Raw genomic sequence first — 22754 nt, 5'->3', positions numbered from 1 at the left:
GCCCGAATGGTGTTGAGAATGCTGTCTTATGTTTGTCTTCTGGATGCATCGGTGTTGATGAAAACTGGACTTCAAATCAAACACGGAGAAGTATTTTGCGCTTCCCACTTGATCCAGGATATCCGTGATGTTGGGTAGCGGATATGCATGGCTGATTGTTTTTTTCGTTTGGCTTTCTAAAGTCAATCACCAATCTTCAATTTGTTTCCTTGTGAATCCTGTTTTTTTTCGGCACATCCACAAGGGGAGTTAAATGGTGACGACGAATGCTTGATGATTCCTTTTCCAGGAGATCATTAACTTGATGATTGATCTCATCCTTCAACGCATGAGGATAGCTGTATTGTGTTTAATGTTTTACAGGCATCTCATCCGTCGTGATGATCCTGTGGTAGATTTTATTTGTTGCTGGGAGTTATCTCCGTCTATATAAAACCTGTCAGCGTGCTCTTGTGTATTATATCCTCTACATTGGCGAATTCTTCTTGATTCAAATGATCTGTCTGTAATATTTTAGAATCTGTTGAGCTCTTTCAGGTTCTTGGTGGGCTGCATCTTCTTTTTGTGGTGCCTCTTCATATTGTTGTAGTTCAACTGCTGGCATTTCAATTTCGATGTCTTCTGCTCCAATGTTGATCGCGTATAGGAATGCTATACCATCTCGATTTGTAACTACAGCGTTTCCTATATATAGTTGTGGGTGAAGCTGTAATTTTGGGACAAAACCAGTCTTGATCTCTGTATTTGACACTTTTATGGGTATCATGGTCTTTGTCCTAGATGGTATTACCACTGCTATTGTTTGAATGGTATTATGTTGTTGTTCACGATCAATATAGACTTGGCGTAATTGATGCTGGCTCCGCTGTTTTTAAAGTATTCCGTTCCCAAAATTCCCATCTTGTTCAATTGGTAACTCTTCAATGATATGGAATATGGATTCTGTTTCTAGTATCCTTATTTTGATGTATCCTGTTGTGTAAATAGAGCTCTTAGTTATCCCGTTTAGTTGGAATATTATGTCTGTATTTATAATAATTTTTGTTTTGAAATTGCTCGTTTTTTTAATTATGTTAATGTCTGATCCTGTGTCGAACATGATAAAGCTTGTTGATTCTTAAAACTTTCGCTTAATAGTTCGACACTGGGATACTTATTTATTTCTCCTAAATTCAGGTACAAGTTTGCTTGCTTACGTACCTGTTGCACTTGAGGAGTATGCTGGAGTCTTTGGCTTTTGATTCGCTCCTGATATGCTTTCTTTCGACACTCCTGGATCGTATGCCGAGTTTTGGCAAATTCGCAAATTGGAGGTCTGTTCTGTGTCCAATTTCGACCTTGTCTTTGCATAGGCTGATTTCTATGAGCTTGAGTTGGCTGCACAAAGTCCTGAGGGACCCCTGGTCCTTCCTTGCTGGTATTTAAACCAGCAGGTTTCCAAGGTGTGCCCGGACCTTTGGCAGTGTTGACAGTGTTTTGCCGGCCAGCGGGCCCTCGACGTTGATTGTCTTTGGAACCGCTGACTGCAGCATACACTGGCATTGTGCCCAATCCATAGCAGTTGTTGCATTGTTCGGCCGTGGCGAATCCTTGCGATAATTTAACCTTTGTTAGGTTTTCTATGCTTTCGGCCTCGGCTAAAATTGCCGCGCTATTGCGTCATTGAGATTGTCGAAATTTTGGTTTTTCATCCGGTTGTATACCTCCTGTTTAGACCGGTAAGGAAAGCTCTTACTGATTTATTTCCGGGACGGTTGTATCTTTCTACCTGATCCGGAAACTCATTTCGTTGCAACTCTTGATCTGTAGCAAGAGTCCTGAAACGCGGCTGCCGTAGTCTACGACTGCATCGGTTGGCGCTTGAACCATCCTTGCCATATCGCCACATAGCTGCATTGAAGTGAACAGCGGGGCGAAACGAGACTTTATTACGGCAATCAATTCTTCGATGGTGTCGTAGTCTCCGTTCTGTACCACCTTGAAGCTTGCCCCGTACTGATTTGCTGAATTTGTTCTTGATCAGCTGTAACAACCCGTACTCAGTATTAGGAGAGATTATATTCTTCGCCTTAAAACAGCTCTTTGCAAATTGCTAGACAGGTATATTGCGGCCGTTGAATGCTAGTACGATGTCTGCTTCATCGCGAATACTGATCGGCCGGCTTCCTTCAGTCGATCCGTTGGCTGATCAGCTGGCTGATGCGATGGCTGATGCGCTGGCTGGTAAATCGGCTGTCCCGTTAGGTATCTTGATGTTAGCTTATTAATTAACTTAATATGTATTATATATATATTTATAATATATTATATATAATATATATAATACATATTACGTTAATGTATGTACCCGTCGTTGCGACACCCTAGTTAAAAGGGAAAGAATGAACAAAAAGCAAGAGAAAAGGATACAGATGACCCGCCGTCCTGAAGCTTGCTAAGGACTCTCGGGGCATCAATCGGAGTTTGTTTGGTCCGTGTTGCGTTCGCTCTATTCGAAATGAAACTCGCGGAGGCGAAGAATTGTTAAAAGTTACGAAGCGTCCTAGGAGTGGTTAAACTGAGAGAGTTTTACGAATGTCTTAGAACGAGCAACCGGCGAAACTTTGTTTTCGCGACGTTCTTTCGTCGCTCTCGTCCCCCACGCTCCTACGCTTCGGTTTTTCTTTTTGCCATCCGTGTTGCGATAAAAAGATTTCTCCATTGTCCGAAAAGGACGGATCGAGAGTCCGCGTGCGAAATAGAGAGAGAGAGGTACTTGCGGGTAACCTGGAATCTACGAAACACCGCACCGTGGTAAAATTCGTGCGTCCCGCCTGATCGATGTGTGTTGCTTACGGACCGGCTGCGAAGCGACGATAGCGAGTCTTTGAAAAACTATGTGTCCATAGTTAGACCGATCGTCCGCCGGCCGTGTGTCTGTTCGAATCTCGCAACGCGCACGATTCGCGACAGGACGCGCGCTTCGAATTCCTTGTGTGCGTTCGTAGTTTTCAAGGTTTTTAAATGTACTTTACGCCCGACCGTCGAGAGGAGCGTGCCACTGGGCGTTTTCTCCGACGGTTTCCCGTCTTTGGACGCGATCGTGTCGTCAACGATCGAACAAACAATACGTTGGCGACGCCCGAATTCGCTCTCCACACGCGCCGGGTGGGAGAGTGATGTGGGTATCGAATGTGATGTGTGTTAATAATGAAAGAACACTAAAGATCTAAAGAGTTTGAAATACAAATTATACGATTACCCTGAACGGTGGATCACTTGGCTCGTGGGTCGATGAAGAACGCAGCTAATTGCGCGTCAACGTGTGAACTGCAGGACACAATGAACATCGACATTTCGAAGCGCACATTTGCGGTCCACGGATACAATTCCTGGACCACGCCTGGCTGAGGGTCGTTTTCTTAACTAAAGACTGCTTGCGTTTGCTTCTCGAAAAAGAGTAATTCATTGCTTTTTAAACATCCCGCCGTCGTTCAACGAGAGTAGAACGTTTCGGAGCGGGATTATCGAACGAAATTGAAAGAATGAATGAACGATAAATAAAAAAAAAGAGTCGCAACGTACGAGCGATAGTTGGGGCAGTTCGTCGGCGTTTGTCGTGGAAACGATGTGACGAAAATCGCAACAGATACACTAAATGCAGGCCGTTAAAGGAGAGAAACAAACTTCGAAATATCTATTCGAACTGGCGCAAGTGCGTCACGGGCGCGCGAGTCGTTCGTTAAAATTTATAAACTACCGCCCGTGAAAGCACCGAGTTCTCGAAAGATAATCTATAAAGATTCTCCATCCTGCTGGAATTATCGGATCTACGCGATTGTTCACTCGTAGAAATCTACGCTCCCGACGTTGCCAGAAACGATATTTACGAAAGGTGGAGTGAAAAAATAAACGAAAGAAGCTCTCCTATAAATTTAGAAAAAGCAAACGAGTGAAATGTTTGAGATGATAATTTGCTGAAATGCAAGCTCGAATAGCCCCAGGGTTTCGAATGATTCCCCGCGCTTTATATATCTCTCTGTTTACAAACGGTGTATAAATAAAAGATCGCTTCAGATGGGTCGTCGCTGTTTGACGCGCGATGCTGTTCCTTTCTTTTGTCTGTCTGTGAGTTTCGCTTCGCTAAACAAGTTAAATGGTTAAAAAGCGTCGAAAAAGCGAATACACACGCGACAAGACAAATCGAACGAGTAAAGGAACGCTCCGCTCCAAGATAAAAATGGTTGTTTACAATCATGCAGTGTTTCGGTACCCCTGATCGTAGTCTGAAACTGTGTAACAAAAGAGAGGAAAGCGAATGGTGAAGGAACTTCGAAGCCTCCGTGGCGTGGCTAGAACTTGTGATAAAAGTATGTTTGCAGCAATTATGCATGCTCCCGTTAAAACAGCATTTCATGTCTCGCATGGCTTAAAGTCCTAGGAGGCTTCAACATTTAGAATACATACGGACTACTTCGTTTGTTAAAGATAAGCGAGGACCGCGCGACCATCGCTCGGTCGTCCAGTCCTCGAAAGTGTTGTTGCGTTCCAAAGCAGAGGAAAAATGGGGTTTACCCTTGCGCTAAGGGGAGATTAAGAAGAGAAGAAAGCAGTTAAATCTAAGGAGGTGTGTGGAGAGTACATCGCGTGTTGGTTAAAATTGCTAAATGAAATACACGCGAAATGTTCTCTCTCGCTCTTGCTTTTCCTCTTGCTTCCGTTGCGCTCGAAAAGAAGGGATGATAAATAAACAAAAAGAAACCTATTCGAATCTCTTGTGGAACAAAAAATAATACGGACGGACGTTAAAATTGAACCGGGACGAAATGGGTCGTCTTGCGAGTTGTCTTCGCTTTGAAATTGTTAAAAATTGATAAAAGCAATACGACGAAGCTGCAGTCCGCAAAATGTTTGAAGCAAAAAAGCAAACACGTAGAGAATCATGGGAACGTCGTGTCTCAATTTTTTTCCCTCTTGTGCTCGTTTCATCGAACGATAAATAATACAAACATTTTGAAACGAGAGAGAGAGGAAAAAATTGAATATGCGAAAGGTTGATTCACGCACAGATTCTCTACGTGTTTGCTTTTTTGCTTCTTTTCGTTTATTTTTTTATTTTTTTTTTGCATCGAGCATCATATTCACCTTTCGATGAAACCAAAGAAATTGACGACCTCAGAGTAGCGAGATTACCCGCTGAATTTAAGCATATTATTAAGCGGAGGAAAAGAACTAACTAGGATTTCTTAGTGGCGGCGAGCGAACAGGAATGAGCCCAGCACTGAATCCCGCGGTACCGCCGCTGGGAAATGTAGTGTTCAGGAGGATCCGTTTATCCCGAGACATCGAATTGCGTCCAAGTCCATCTTGAATGGGGCCATTTACCCATAGAGGGTGCCAGGCCCGTAGTGACCGGTACGCGTTTCGGGAGGATCTCTCCTTAGAGTCGGGTTGCTTGAGAGTGCAGCCCTAAGTGGGTGGTAACTCCATCTAAGGCTAAATACGACCACGAGACCGATAGCGAACAAGTACCGTGAGGGAAAGTTGAAAAGAACTTTGAATGAGAGAGGTTCAAGAGTACGTGAAACCGTTCAGGGGTAAACCTGAGAAACCCAAAAGATCGAATGGGGAGATTCATCGTCAACCACGCTGGCTCCCGTTGGTGCGCGATGCCCCGGATGGACCCTCGGGTTCCATTAGCGAGGGCACGCCACCTTCGGCGAACGTTCCGGCGAGGTAGTCGTGCACTTCTCCCCTAGTAGAACGTCGCGACCCCGTTGCGTGTCGGTCTACGGTCCGAGGCGGAGCCTGTCCGTCGCCTTAACGGCGTTCGTGACAGACCCTCGGTTGCCTGGCCGACTGCGCGACGGTACTCAGACGGTATCGGGCCGCAACCAATCCATTTTCGAATGTGTGTGCGTCAGGACCGCCGCAAGCTAGGTTCAGTTATAATACCCGGATGGCACGGACTATGCGCCGTCCCCGGGCCTGGCCAGCTGTTAGCAGGAGGAGTCCTTGGACTGGCCAAGCTTTGAATTACCGGTCGGCGACGCTATTGCTTTGGGTACTCTCAGGACCCGTCTTGAAACACGGACCAAGGAGTCTAACATGTGCGCGAGTCATTGGGATATAAATAAACCTAAAGGCGAAATGAAAGTGAATGTCGTCCTCTGTGTCGACCTAGGGAGGATGGTCCTCGGTTAACGATTAGGCCTCGCACTCCCGGGCGTCTCGTTCTCATTGCGAGAAGAGGCGCACCTAGAGCGTACACGTTGGGACCCGAAAGATGGTGAACTATGCCTGGTCAGGACGAAGTCAGGGGAAACCCTGATGGAGGTCCGTAGCGATTCTGACGTGCAAATCGATAGTCGGAACTTGGGTATAGGGGGCGAAAGACTAATCGAACCATCTAGTAGCTGGTTCCCCTCCGAAGTTCCCTCAGGATAGCTGGCACTCGCTCGAAACGTTATTGCGAGTCTCATCTGGTAAAGCGAATGATTAGAGGCCTTGGGGCCGAAACGACCTCAACCTATTCTCAAACTTTAAATGGGTGAGATCTCTGGCTTGCTTGCATCAAATGAAGCCATGAGATTTTATTATTGGATCAGAGTGCCAAGTGGGCCAATTTTGGTAAGCAGAACTGGCGCTGTGGGATGAACCAAACGCAGAGTTAAGGCGCCTAAGTCGACGCTTATGGGATACCATGAAAGGCGTTGGTTGCTTAAGACAGCAGGACGGTGGCCAGGGAAGTCGGAATCCGCTAAGGAGTTGTTAACAACTCACCTGCCGAAGCAACTAGCCCTGAAAATGGATGGCGCTGAAGCGTCGCGCCTATACTCCGCCGTCAGTGGCAAGTGGGGCTGGACAAAATTTGGTCCTCCATGAAGCCCTGACGAGTAGGAGGGTCGCGGCGGTGTGCGCAGAAGGGTCTGGGCGTGAGCCTGCCTGGAGCCGCCGTCGGTGCAGATCTTGGTGGTAGTAGCAAATACTCCACGAGGCCCTGGAGGACTGACGTGGAGAAGGGTTTCGTGTGAACAGCCGTTGCACACGAGTCAGTCGATCCTAAGCCCTAAGAGAAATCCTATGTAAATGAGGTGTCCTAAAGCTCTCAGATACATGGCAACAAAACAAAACTGTTAAATATGGCTAAATCGAATTAATATAACACAATAGTTGCAGAGATGCACACCCATTGGGCGAAAGGGAATCCGGTTCCTATTCCGGAACCCGGCAGCGGAACCGCATACCATTCGGGCCCTCGTAAGAGTGTTCGGCGGGGTAACCCAAAATGACCTGAGACGCCGTCGGGAGATCTGGGAAGAGTTTTTCTTTTCTGTATAGCGTTCGAGTTCCCTGGGAAACCTCTAGCAGGGAGATAGGGTTTGGAACGCGAAGAGCACCGCAGTTGCGGCGGTGTCTGGATCTTCCCCCGGACCTTGAAAATCCAGGAGAGGGCCACGTGGAGGTGTCGCGCCGGTTCGTACCCATATCCGCAGCAGGTCTCCAAGGTGAAGAGCCTCTAGTCGATAGATTAATGTAGGTAAGGGAAGTCGGCAAATTGGATCCGTAACTTCGGAATAAGGATTGGCTCTGAGGAGCGGGGCGTGTCGGGCTTGGTCGGGAAGCGGGTCTGGCTGACGTGCCGGGCCTGGGCGAGGTGAACGGTTGCGACTTCGGTCGCGTCCCGGGATCCGAGCTCGGTCCCGTGCCTTGGCCTCCCGCGGATCTTCCTTGCTGCGAGGCTTCCGTGGCGGTTACGCCGTCGTCGGTCGCTTCTTTCGGCCGCCATTCAACGCTTAGCTCAGAACTGGCACGGACTAGGGGAATCCGACTGTCTAATTAAAACAAAGCATTGCGATGGCCCTCACGGGTGATGACGCAATGTGATTTCTGCCCAGTGCTCTGAATGTCAACGTGAAGAAATTCAAAAAAGCGCGGGTAAACGGCGGGAGTAACTATGACTCTCTTAAAAGTCATACGCCAAAAGCAATACGCCGCTGGCTGTTGACTATATTCGCGCAAGGTCTTAGGAGATTGGATCTTCCTTTCTCGATGCAGGCCCCAGTAGGCGGTCGTTTGAGGTGTCGGGGCATTGCCCTAGTATCCGAGATCAGTCCTACGAGTCATGGTTAAGCAAGCAGCCACCTTTTCGGTGGTTCCCGCCACCAGTATCTCTTCCCTTCTTTATGGAGGGCTGAGAGAAGCTAAGAGCTGCCTCTGCGAAACACCGGCCTTGTAGGGTTGCCAGCCCGCTCGGCCGTATTTTGTCGGCCCAGAATACAAAAACCAAGCCTCGGATGAAACTGACCCCAATGCTGGCGGGCCCTCAGGCTCGTCCGGCCCGACTACTCAATCCAGCCAAACTGTACTTGATTCGACCGAAACCTACCATTGCAGAATGCAAGGCTGTGACCGAACATTCGCGACCTCTAGGGGGAGAGGAGTACATGAGCAAAAAGCTCACAAAAACTGGTATGACGAGCAACACGCTCAGTCGATTGTCAACAAGAAAGCACCGTGGAGTGCAGAGGAATCAGCGCTCCTGGCACGGCAGGAAGCGCACCTCACTATTAATGGCGAAAGGTTCATAAACCAGGCACTTGCACCTTATTTTCCTAATCGCACCCTTGAATCCATCAAAGGGCAAAGGCGATACCAGCGACATAAAAACATGGTGCAACAATTCATACAAGAAATAGAACACGAAAATGAAAATGAAAATGTTATAGACAATGGCAATGATCTACCAAACCAACAGGTAGAATCTGATCATAATGCTTTAGCAGCGAAGCTGAATGATCTGTTTGCTACTATGGAACCTCTGAGGGGCACAGAATTCCATGTTAACGAATTGAGTCGGATATGTAGAAACGTCTCAAATTGGGACCTAAATAAAATCTCTGGCGAACTCGAGATCTATCTGCTAAAGGTTTTCCCGATAATATCCAAACAAGGGAAACCGAACCTGGTAAACAAACCAGACAAAGCCCTTACAAGGAGACGCGCAAGGCGAAAAGAGTATGCGCAAACACAACGGGCATGGAAAAAGAACCCATGCAATTGTCTCCGCAAAATCTTAAAAGATAAAACGTCCGAATCAACACCGGCTAAGGACATAATGGTACCGTTTTGGCAAGCGGTTATGACTGGTGGGGGCGACCAGTCACCAGGTATAAATAACAAGGCACAGGAAATAAATGCACTGTGGGCACCTATAGAATCACATGAAGTCAAGCAAGCTTATCCAGAAATGACTTCTTCTCCAGGTCCAGATGGGCTCTCAGCCCGACAGCTAAAGGCAATGCCCATCCAAATTCTGACAAGAATATTTAATTTGTTCTTGCTATGTGGCAAACTGCCCATACATTTACTGGAATCAAAAACCACCTTGATTCCCAAAAAGGATGGCGCTTCAGAACCGGGAGACTATAGGCCGATTACGGTGTCCTCCGTAATAACCAGGACCTACCACAAAGTACTGGCTAGGCGCCTAATGCGACTTGTTGACCTTGATAAAAGGCAGAAAGCATTCGTTCCAGTCGACGGATGCGCAGAAAACATATTCGACTTGGACATGGTATTAAGATACCACCGCCAAAATTTCAAATCTCTTTTCATTGCATCCATAGATATAGCTAAGGCTTTTGACTCCGTGTCACACAATACAATAAGAGACACGCTGACCATCAAGGGGATTCCAAATCCGATGGTGCAATATATTATGGATGTATATGAAAGAAGCACAACAAAGTCATAGGTTGGGAATCGGACCCAATACACCCTACATGTGGGGTTAAACAAGGAGACCCACTATCACCTATTATTTTTAATATGGTGATAGACACGCTCTTACGAGCTATTCCACCTGAGGTCGGAGTTGAAGTATATGGAAAACACTTCAACACGTTCGCTTTTGCGGACGATATTAACTTTATAACATCTACACCTCATGGGCTCCAAATGGTGTTGGATCTTGCAACTGACTATCTGGCACGGTGTGGACTAAAAATAAACGCCTCTAAGTCCTTCACCGTTGCTATAAAGAACGTACCACACGCAAAGAAAACGGTGGTTGATGGCAAACAGAAATTCTACTGCTACGGGCAAGCAATGCCGTCATTAAAAAGAGCAGATGAATGGACTCTTAACATTTTGCCATAGCTCGAATCGTTTCCGAGATATTTGCCTTTATAGTGTTGGTGCGGCTTCGGAACTTTTAAATATCTCGAAAACTACGCATTTGATCAAAGCATGACACAAAACATAAATAGTAGGAAATTTAATTTCCTACAAAAAGGTCTCTTAACATTTTGCCATATATCGCATCGTTTCCGAGACATTTGCAGATTTACCTCAAGGAAAGGGGCGTCACGCACATATTCCTACATATTTCTTCTTCTTGTTCTTCTTCTGCACAGCTGCGCTGGAAGTGGCATTCACAGCTTAGAATAGTGCAGCGTTACCTCAAAGAAAGGGGCCACGGTGTTTCTTCATCTTTATAATGTTAGTGCGGCTTCGGAACTTTGAAATATCTACAGATCAATGTACACTTAATAACAATATCATTATTACTATATCTACATTATTATATGTAATATACTGATACTTTCTACAGATCAGTGTACATTTAGTACCAATATCATTATTACTATATCTGCATTAGATATATAATACACATTAAATCACAATATCATTATTACTATATCTAGATTAGATATAATTTAATATACAGATACCTTCCTACAGATCAATGTACATTTAGTAACAATGTCGTTACTACTACATCTGCATTAGATTTGTAATATACATTAAATAACAATATCATTGTTACTATATCTACATGAGGTATAATGTGATATACATTTAATGTCCGTAATGATATAAATGTTTATTTGCGCTCCATTTAGCCAAAAGATTGAACTTTAGATGCGCTCCGAAATATTTCCTGGTTCCAGAGGCGTGCTGCTTTCAAAGTGCCTCCGTCTAAATACCGAACAGCAGGCCGCTAGGTCGGCGACGCACGGGCTTACGCCCAGGCGTATACGGGGGCAATTCGCCGTGAGAGCGTGCTTTTTCGAATTTCGTAATAAGATAGTCTCATTTATGAAAAGAAACGTACACGTCTCCAAAATAAACCATTTTCATTAAGATCAATGTAGAACTTGGGTTTATTCATATTTTGGCATTCATATGTTACCGTACAGAACCGATGAAACGAAAATATTAAAATACATATTTCTGCATTCCATATAATTTCATTGCAATAATCTTGTATTCGTGTTTTATTTGCGCGTGCTGGTGAGGTTAGGTTGTATATTAGTATTCCACGCGATCGTCTTCTTTTCGCCATGAGTTATTTTCAAGTTCCAGCGCGCGTATTGCTTTGCCCCGAAATTTCTCAAAGTGCCAGAGCAGCGTGTGTTACTTTGGCTCGAAATTTCTCCAAGTTCTAGCGGCGTATGCCTTTGCCTCGAAATTTTTCAAAGTTCCAACCGCGTATTGCTTTGCCTCGAAATTTTCAAAGTTCCAGCCGCGTATTGCTTTTCGATTAAAAAAAAAAAAAAAATGAGCCAATGCCTGAAGCCGGAATATAACATCCAACCTTCACCAATTTGCACAATTTCTATCGAGATTCGTGTATATATATGATTTTTAATATATAAATCTCATTATTATTATTCTCTTTCTTTCTAATCTCTTTCTTTCCGTATTCGCACTCGTTCCTCTCGGTGCGTATTTTACTACTGGGGCCTCGTCTAACCGGACAATAAACTCCCCAAGCATAGGGCTGAGTCTCAACAGATCGCAGCGTGGTAACTGCTCTACCGATACAACACCCCGCAGGTACCTAAGTCGTCTACAGACGATTCCGAGTCTCGACGTCGAACTTGGAGTACCCATGATCGACCGTTAGAGCGCCGCGGCCGTCGTTCGGCGAGATCCCGACGACGAATCCGATGACGGCCGGTACGGCAAACTTGGGCCCGTGCGAATGACCGGTCACGAGGGCCGGCCACCTAGTAGTGTCACATTGTTTTGAGCCTTTCGACCCACACGAGGACTCCTAGAAATATCGTTGCCACCTTTGTCTAGAAAGGTACCTTTCATAACATCTCTTAGTGCGAGAGTGGATCTAGAGAAGATGTCAATATGTGTATGATAAGAGTTAACCGTGTCACACACCCTAGTCGTATCTAAGTGGCCAAATCTGGTTTTATAGTTCACTATAAAGAAAGGATTAAAGCTTCTAGTAGCGCGAGGGAGAACGTTAAAGCGAGCTAGGCTGAGGAGTTCGGAGCAATCGATTTTAGAAGTGAGGATACTGTTAAGAAACAGTCGCTCAATGGATCGGACTTGTGAGTCCTCTAATGCGCAATCCATAGCCGACATGTTTACGGACTTTTTTGAATGTAATTATAGTGGCGGTTTTAACCTGCAATACCAAGGGTCGAGTCAGCATTATCCGATGGCAATTCATAACTTTAATAATCTATGTATAAATATATCTGAGGTCTACAATGAAATTAATACTCTTGATCTCCATAAGAGTCCAGGGAGGATGGTTTACCTGCGGCCTTGTTCAAGAATTGTAGTATCATTGCCAGACCACTCTGGCTGTTATATAACGCCTCACTTTCTTCTGGTGTTTTTCCAACTGAATGGAAAATCGGCCTTATTACACCAGTATATAAGAATGGTGACAAGGCCTCCATTACCAACTATAGGCCTATTTCGCTTCTCAGTGTAGCCTCCAAAATATTCGAAGCTATCGTAACCAGAAAGCTCACTGATATACTCATGCATCAGTTATCGTCTAATCAACACGGCTTTTTCAAGGGGAGGTCTAAGGTCACCAATCTTGCTTGCTACACCAATTTCTTGGCATCTGCTCTTGAACCACATCAGCAAGTTGATTCAGTTTACACAGATTTTACTAAGGCCTTCGACAGAGTTAGTCATTTCATATTAATTGACAAATTGGCATGCTTCGGTATCAACGGTCCTCTCCTAAATTGGCTCTTTACCTACCTTACTGGTCGCAAACAATGTGTGAAATTTCGGAGACTCTCTCTCTAAACTAATATATGTATCCTCTGGAGTGCCACAAGGCTCGCACTTAGGGTCTCTTCTCTTTTTGATATTTAGTGACGACATCCGTTTTATTATTACAGGCAGTAAATTTCTCATGTTGCTGATGACTTAATATTTTTCAGTCTATATCATTCGCTTTGCGACGCAGCCGTACTGCAATCAGATGTCTGCAGATTGGAAAGACTGGTGTGAGTGCAACCAACTATCACTCAACTTCAATAAATGCCATATTGTTCGTTTCCATCGCGCTAAAACTCCTATTGCTATGACTACACGCTACTGGTCAACTACTGAATGTCTGTGATAATGTGATGGATCTTGGAGTTTTCTTTGACTCCGCATTAACTTTATAACACCACATTGCGCACGTGCTGCTTCAGCATCCAAACTCTTGGATTCCTGAAGCGAACTTGTGCTCAATTCCGTAACTCGCACAACCTTTTTGACGCTATGCTCGGCTTTTGGTCTTATCAAACCTTGAATATGCAGCAATTATCTGGGTCGCCGCTCCTAAAAAGCATTGAACCTTACTCGGAAAGGCGCAACATAAATATCTCAGATTTTTAGCGTATAAATCTGGTAATCCCATGCGGTGGGACGATCACGATTACAGTGCAATTATGGAACATATCCACCTCCTTCCTCTACAAAGCAGGCGAACTACAGGGAGGAAGAGCATCTGAAAGTTTATTGGAATTTACGTAGTTCCAAAAGGATTTAATATTGCTGCGGATCTTAGCCCCGTTTTCTGCATGTATTCTGCGTAGCATTTCTTGCTCAAGGAAAACACACTTGGATCTGAGTTCACTAGAAAAATAGGTAATCACAATAATACAAATGCTTTTTATAGACAAGATTGCCATGCCATCCATGGGGTTCGCCGTACATTCGGGAGCGAGCGTCTGGCACGGCGTTGTGCGTCCCTTTTCGGTGGACGATCTTCATGGGTTGACCTTGGAGGGTCAATGCCATTGGGCCAATCAATCCAGTGGGGTCTTTGAGGTGGGTGAATCCAACGAAGGCTGTTGTGGTCCGTTACAACGGTAATTTCGGTGCCTTCAATATAGGGCGGAATTTTCGGGTGGTCTACACGACGGCCAGACACTCCCTTTCGGTCACGGAGTAGTTTCTCTCCGCGTGGGTAAGGGAACGGTTAGGCGTAGGCTATCAGTGTTCTTCGCCGTTCACGGTTTGTTCTAGAACTGCTCCGATAGCCGTATCGTTAGCATGTGTTTTTTCGCGATTTATTTCTAAATGGGCCTCTTTTACACGGGTTAGGACGTTTGTGAGTCATTTAAGAAGCTCTTTGTAAGTATCAGTCGCGATTAATTACGTTGTCTGAATACGCAAAAATATGGGGTTCCAATCGGGGGTAATCAATTTGTCCATTATAGGCTGGAAGTCGCGGGGGCGTTGGTGAGGCCATAGGGGATTCGGGTAATTGGAAAAAAGCCTCTACCGGGGACTACAAACGGTAATTTCTTTACTGAGGGATCAAGGGGAATTTGGAAATACGCTTGACTAAGGTCTAATTTGGAAATATAACGGGCAGTTCGGAGGCTATCAAGAATACGATCCATGCTAGGGAGAGGATAGGCGTATTTTTTAGTAATTTTATTAACGTCACGGTAATCTATACAAAATCTGTGGAGCCATTAGGTTTTGAAATTAGTACGGGACGACTGCACCAAGCACTAGAGGAGGGTTCAATTATGCCTGCTTGGAGCATGGAATCAACTTCTTTTGGGCAGCTTCTAAAACACGGGGAGCCATGCGGCGAGGACGTTGTTTTGATGGGAGGGTGACCTTAACATCAATATAATGGGTCACAAGAGAGGTGGTTTCTAGGGTAGAGGATGGAGGTGGAATAAGGCGGTCGAGTAGGGTTTGGATTCCCAAGATTTCCTCGGGAGTCGCTTCGGAAAGTCCGGCGCAAGTGGGGTTCGTGGAAAAGGGGTTGGTTTGTGGATTCAGGGTAGAAGGGATGAAGAGGTCCATTCGGGGTCCGCCACGTCCTTAGATCTCCGTCCTTGGATACTTCAAATCGAGTAATGAAATCCATTCCTAGGACTGACCTCATACCCCATCGTCTCGCTTGCGCGGAGGGGGAGGTCATGGATCTCATCATCTATCTGGATCGCGACGGTTACCTCTCCGAGGATTCTCTCCTTAGAATTATTGGCAGGATCATGTAGGCTTGGGAAGGGGTTAAGTAGGGTCGAAACAATTGGGCAATTTTGGGACCTGCATATGAATGGGTCGCGCCGGTATTGAGGAGGGCTTGGAAGACATATTTGTCGTGTTGCGAAGGGAGGAAAATGCGATTATCGCCGGAATAGGGTTCGATATGGGACTCTACTAAAAAGGATTCCCTTGGAGGTGGAACAGGGACGGTTTGAGCGGTTTTCGGGGGTTGTAGGACACGGGATCCGAGACGTTGGATCTGTGTTTTAGGGGAGGTTGCGTCGACTCTTACCGCCGACCTCCTTAGGCGTTTCCCGACAAACATTTCGGGCACTCCGGTGCGACCACGTCCATTTTTCCGCACCGGAAGCAAAATTTCCTTCTGGGCCGCTGGCAAGTTCCGAACCAATGGCTCGGCCGGCCGCAATTCCAGCACAGGCCGGGGAGGAAGGATGGGGAGGTTGGATCCGTGGCGCGAGGAGGTTATTGGCGGGAACCTGAAGTTGCTTGGGCGTAGGAGGTGGGGCGGTACGCTGGTGATGCATTGGTGGATGAGGGAACGTTATATCCAACAGGGGGTGGTGTCATAGGGAGGGACATTCAGCTGGGAATTTGGGTGATCGTAAGGGGAGGAGGAGGAGTAACGGCACGGTACGGAGTGGATGATCGGGCTGTATTGGAGTACTGGGGTGTATAAGGGTTTCTTCGGGACGGCGGTGAGTTAGGAGGGGTGTTGGGTTTAGGAGGAGGATTACGGGGTTTGGGGGCGCACGAGTAACGGTGGGCGGTTCCAACCGCCGCCGCAATTTTAGATCAGTAATTTCGCGGGGGTGCGTACCCGCATTGGGGAAGAAGGGACGATTCCGCTGGTGGGGGTTTGCGGTAGTCGCGGGTGTATCTTTGGGCCTCGTCTACCCACGCTCCGAGCTTTAGGAGGTCCCTGAACGACTGAGGGGGGTGAAAATCTACTACATATTTATATCGGGGGTGTAAATTTCGTTGGAATGTGACCAGTCGCTCACGATCGGTGATGGGGGGTTCGGCGCGGGCGAATATCATTTGCAACTTTCTTACGTACTCCGCCAGGGTCTCCTGTTCGCCCTGGGTACGTGTGATCAGGTCCCACCATAACCGATCCTGATAGGTGCCGGGGATGAATTGGAGGCGGAAATCTTCCAGGAACTCTTCATAGGTATTCCAAGTTTGCGATTGCCCGCGCGCCCAAATTCGCGCCGACCCGCTAAAGACGAAGAGGATCGCGCGAAGCATTTCATCTTCCGACATCCCGTGTCCGATCGCGGGTTCGGAGAGTGTCTCTAAGAAACCCTCTCCGTCCTCCCCGGGGGTGCCTGCGAAGGAGATCCGCCACTTCCGGAAAAGTTCGGAAGCTCGGCCTTCTTCGGGACGCGAGGGGCCCCGGGGCTCGCCGGTCGAGGGGTGGAAGGGATTTGTGCGGGACAGGGAGGTTTCGATACGCGGTGGAGGCTGCAATGACGGGTTGGGAGAAGGGCTTGGGCTATACGGGTGGTTTGGTGGGTTCGGCAATGAATAAGTGAAATTTGGGTGGTATCGGCCTGGAACCAGAATAGGATTATGCCATCGGGAGGAATGCGGTAGTTGGTGCTCAGGGACACGGAACGAGATACGGATACTGCTCAAGAAGCGTAGAACAACTCCTGGGTCGTCACGACATAGATTAGAAGTGTCCGAAAAACGGGGGAGAGGATTTTGGGGCGGAAATGGAGGGTGAGGTATCACAGGGGGATTATCAAAGCGGCGGTCGCGAGGATCGGAGGGAGGAGCAGGCGTAGGGTTGAGTCTTTCCTCGACCCGTGAATCCGGCGCGAACGCAACCCTTTCGCGCCGTTGGTCGACAGGCGGTGATTGATTTAAGTCAATTAACAGGGGTTGCGAGAGAATCGGACGGGAGACGGAGGTTACGGTGAGCGCGGTGGTCGTTAGGGTAGCGGCGAAGATATCGTAGCGGGATTGGGGACGTAGGATGTGTGCGGTAATTCAGAAAGGATTCAGGGGAGATTTCAAGTGCCGGAGGATCGGCTTCATCATCGCATTCATCGGGTTCATAAGGAGGAGGATCATTTACGGTCGGCAAAACATTCACATCGGAGGGCACACAAAAGAAATACATATTCAGCACAGATAGTAATTCAATTTCACAAATATCAATAATAACGGTTCGGTCGAAAACGGCGTACGTGTCTGTTAGAGAAAGATGTTTATCGTCCTCTGCGACGTCAGGTATCAAATTTATACACTACGCCGCGTTCGAACGGCGACACACATAGAAAAAAAACGGCAACAAGAGGCTCGGCAATAGTACCGAAGGGTCTACTGTAATATTGATAAACCTGTGATTTTGAAGGGGTGTGTGTGACTTTCAGTGTAATAGTAATAGTAGAAATTGTAAATGATTATTTAATTAGAGTTTGGAGGCTGGAGAAACGTTTACCCTCACCGCGGCTATATACGGAAGAGTCTAAAATAAAATAATTTTTAACAAAACAAATCCGATTTCGAAATACACTAAAAAGTGTCAAATAATTTCTATTTCATTATACCAATATTCATAACTATTAATAATACTACTTAATCGTTAAATAGGATACCAATACATTTCAAAGTTTTTCAGAGGCGGCGCAAAATTAAAAACTTTTCTCCTACTGGAAGATCCTAACTCGGGCATCGGCAACCTATGATAATGACCCATTTGATAATTTCAAGTAAACCATATTCAACGGGAATCAACATACCCATTGTGAATTAACTATACTGTAGTTCATGAGTGATCGCAATTAACTCGCGCAGCTCACTAGGTCTAGGGAGATTTTTAATAGCGCGTGTGATTCCCCTTTACAGCTTGCTTCTTTACTTTGCGTTCACATCATTTTTTTTTCGAAAAATAATAGGAATTTCATTGTATCGTGAAACTTTACAATATCATCACCGGTTATCAGTTATCGTACGTCATATATTTCTGCCCACCATTTATATGTAAAGCATAACAAGAAGCAAGCTGTAGAGGGGAATAACACACGTTACTAAAAATCTCTTTAGACCTAGTGAGCTACGCGAGTTAAGTATGGTCTCTCGTGAACTGCAGTATAGTGCATGTACATCAGGAGTGCTGCCAATTTCTGACATAATCATTACAATTACAAATGTTTTCAGCCGGACCTATAACGTTCCGCTCTTCCTCTTACGACTTATTAATTACCAAGCTTGCTATACCGCAATCAAATCGTTATTGGCAGCATCGTTTGTTCGGGTATTTTTAATTTTGCGCCGCCTCCGAAAACTTTGAAATGTATATGGTATCCTATTTAACGATTAAGTAGATATTATTAATAGTTATGGAATATTGGTATAAATAAAATAAAATTATTTGACACTTTTTAGTGCATTTCGAAGTCGGATGTTTTTTTTTGTTAAAATATTATTTTATTAGTTTGTTATGGTTGTAAATTAATACTACAATTAGGTTAAGATTTAATTTTATTCATTAATTTCGGCTTACTTTAAGAATCCCGCTTGACAAATTAACTCGTCCGTTAATGACGTCACAAAACCCTCGATCCTGGCGCCACGCGTGATCGCGGTGCCTGAAGTGATCGATAGATCACTTTTGTTCAAAACATCGAACGCAATACACGTGTCTCGCTTAATTCTAACAACGCGCTTATCGCTTGCTCGAATACTAAAACGCCTAAAGCCAATATTCGCTTCGCCTTCAACGTGTCGCGAGGAAGTACACGCTTATCGATACTTCAATCGCGGAAGCGGAGTTAATAAAGTGATTTTGTTATCTTTGAGTGACGAATTTCGATTCTTTATTAAACTACCTTTTGCACAATCTTCCTGCATATCCTTGTCAGGATAGTTCCGGCGAAATTTAAAATAGCGTTACGCTTCGAAACATTGGTCCTTCGAGCCGGATTGCAGTGAATTGTGGAGAAAAAGAAGAAAATTCGTGATAAAATAAGACAATTCGGTGTTAAATATCGGTTACTAAGCCGTTGAACATTCAAAGTCAAAGGACAAAAACACGTGAACGCTCATCATAAGTGACCTTAAAATTCTGCTACAGCAACAAACCGAAGCCGCTCGTGTTATCGAGCGTACCCTCGAAAATTTCAAAAAGATGGGCAAAAACAAGTGGACGGTTGCCGTCGTTCGAAATCGATTGAAACGGCTTAGTGAATCCTTTGCCGAGTGCAAAACTTTGCACAAAGAGATTAGCACTGCCGCGACGGATGCTGAGCGCGCCAGATTGGATTATTTCACGAAGGAGCGCTTCATGACCTTGCACGAGATCTATCTGGACACGTCGGACTTCATGGCGGAAATTCTTTCCAAGTTGGAGGCTGCTGGCTCTTTCCGGTACTTCACGACTCGTTCAGCGAATGAAGCTGTCCATCAATCCAACACGCTGTGGATCGGTTGCCGCCTCTTCATCTGTCGCAATTCTCCGGGTCCATCAGTGAGTGGGAGAGCTTCTGAGATCGTTTCTCAGCCATGATCATCGCACGCCAAGGTCTTGCCAAACGTTTCTAGATTTCAATATTTGTTATCATGTCTACAAGGAGAAGCGGCGGGATCTTGTTACGAACATTGCGATAACCGAGGCGGGATTTCAACTCGCGTGGGATCGTTTGGTCGGGGCGTTATGAAAACACGCGGCTATTAGTTACAACGCATGTAAATACTTTGTACGACCTACCACAAGTTCGTTCCGAGCGGCTGATCAACTTCGAAACCTTCGCGACAAAGCCAATATGGCAGTTAACGCTTTAAAAAATCTCAAACGTCCCGTCGACACGTGGGACGATCTACTCGTGTTTTTTGTAACAAAAAAAATTAGATTCGGCATCGCGTAAGGCTTGGGAGTTGCAACGGGCAACGATATTCAATGCCCGACATTTAGCATTCTGGATACTTTTTCACAATCGCGAATACGCGCTTTACAATCTATCGGATCATCCACGTCAGGATCGACCGCTCGAAACGCCGAAATGTCAACAACGAAATCGAATCGTTCACACGCCGCGTCATTACAGGGAGCCGCTATCACGAAAGGTACTTGCGAATTATGTAAAGTAAATCATACGCTCGGACAATGCTCATCGTTTAAAATCAAATCCGCAGTACACGTTTCGAATTCGTAAAAAAAAGCAAACCGATGCGTAAATTGTTTAAGCCCGAACCACGCTACACGGAAATGCACGAGCCTGCATGGTTGTACTATTTGTAAGAAACGTCATCATACCTTGTTGCATTTTGACGAGTCGACGGCGTCCACAAACGAGACGACTTCGGCAACAAACGGTGCGTCATCGTCCAGTAATGCCCCTGATCCTGCAACGACGACCTTTACATCTTGTACTGTACCGCGAATTACTGCTACGCAACAAGTCCTTCTTGTAACTGCACGAATCGAACTGCGATCGCCATCGGGTTGTTTAGAAAAGTTTCGCGTGCTTCCCGATCAGGGCTCAGTCGTTTCTATAATCTCGGAGAATCTGACGCAACGATTACGAATTCCGCGTTCGCGTGTCTCAGCCTGTATTACCGGCATCGGTAACACTGCCTCTCTTGTCGTTCATTGGCAACTTTCACTATCGCTTCATGTAAAACTGAGTCCGTATACTCCATGACTGCTTATGTTCTACGCTCGTTGTCGAGCTATACACCAAACCGCGTCATAGCCTGACGTCCAAGCTCTCTCACATTGGCGATCTTGCTTTAGCTGATGAAAATCCCTTTAGTTCGGATCCTATTGAAATGATTATTGGCGCTGATCAGTATGGTTTATTCCTATTGGATGGTTACGAAAGGGTACGACGAACGAACCTACTGCCCAAAATACCACATTAGGATGGATTCTGTCTGGTCCCGTTCCATCGTCATCATCCATTTCCTCCGCTTCCATTGAGACTTTCACTGTAACGTTTCGTCGAACTTAGACATAGAACTTCGACGATTCTGGGAGATGGAGGAGTGGCCGTCCGTCACGCGTCTCTCTCCTTGCGACAGCAATGCGAAGAGCATTTTCAGCGCTCGCATACTCGAGCTCCTAATGGGCAATATATAGTGCAACTTCCGTTTGTCGAAGGACGTCCCATTGATACAGGGCCTTCACTGTCCGTAGCGACCACTATGTTTCTGCGGCAGGAAAATCGTCTCCGACGAAACACGGAACACCTCACTGAATTTTCAAAGTTTTTGCACGAATATGAGGCACTGGGTCATATGGTAGAAGTCGCAGACTGTTCACCGGTTCCATCCGCTCAAACCGTGTATATCCCGTATCACGCGGTCATTCGTGAACACAGCACGACTACGCGTCATAAAGAAAATATACGATCAAAATTTTGAAATATACCTTTCATACGTATATTATTAAATTATAATAGCATAAACATGTTTATTATTTTTTAAAGTATTTTAACAGTATTGATTGCACTTTCTTCTACTTTTTCATATCTCTGTATATGTGATGATAAACCCGCAGTATTTATCCAAGTGTCTGTTAACTTGCATGCTTCGATCCATGTCTGGATCGAAGAAATTTTCTCAAACTCGCATTAACTGAATTTTGTTCGTATTAAATGCGACTTGGTATCATTTTAAAATTCGCACTAAATGGAACATCGCACTATGTGAAGTGGCATTAATCGAGACTTACCTGTATACTGGTTTTTGGTCGACGCGATATGTGTATAGAAGCAGTAGAGACAGGCGACTACATGCTGACCCATACACCGCCAGAGTAGGCGGTAGAATACACGTAGGCATATGTAGAATTCAATGTAGTAGTAACAATAGTTTTTCATGAATATCTCGGAAACTAAAGCTTTCAGTTGGTTACGCATAATAAAAAAGTTCTTCAGCATCATGCCCCCCGACAACATATTGAAGGGTCATTGAAATCAACCTATGTTGAGATTAGAAACTTCTGTTTTTTGCAATAATAATCCTTAGCACGAAAAAATGCGAAATGTTTTTTAACGGGACCAATCGGGAGTTATACTCTATAAGATGCAAAAAGTTGCGTTCCGATTTTTCCATCCATCATGGAGTAATTGGCGAACAAAGCCAGAAAAAAAAATAAACTGATCGAATTGAGTATCCTCCTCATTTTCGGAGTTAGATAAAAATTACAGTCCGCAACGAACATAGAGAGTACCTCGAAGGTGCAGCAATTGAAAAGGCTCAAAGATATACAAATGACCTTAATATGTTAAAGTAGAAATACAACTTAAAAGAAAGTAAGGTGTTGTCAATTGTTGGCTGCAGAGACGCTCTACCAGAAAAAACAAAACAAAAACTAAAGATCATCGATTGAATTAGCCAATATCTTCATCGATTATAATTAAGAAAATAAAATTGCAGTAGAAATAGATTCGTTATTGAAAAGAACAAGTAAGGCCGTGATGGTTATATTATTATTATCATTATTATTATTACTGATGTTTGAGGCC

General features: G+C 45.3%; 1 pseudogene; it reads left to right on the top strand.

Annotated features, from left to right (window-relative positions):
• The first annotated feature begins 3238 nt into the window (after window positions 1-3238).
• LOC114881369 lies at window positions 3239-3396 on the top strand (annotated as a pseudogene).
• The last annotated feature ends 19358 nt before the right edge of the window (window positions 3397-22754 follow it).

The sequence above is a fragment of the Osmia bicornis genome, unplaced genomic scaffold (assembly GCF_907164935.1).
Source record: "Osmia bicornis bicornis unplaced genomic scaffold, iOsmBic2.1, whole genome shotgun sequence".
Lineage (NCBI taxonomy): Eukaryota > Metazoa > Arthropoda > Insecta > Hymenoptera > Megachilidae > Osmia > Osmia bicornis.
This window is presented reverse-complemented; position numbering and strand designations above follow the sequence as displayed.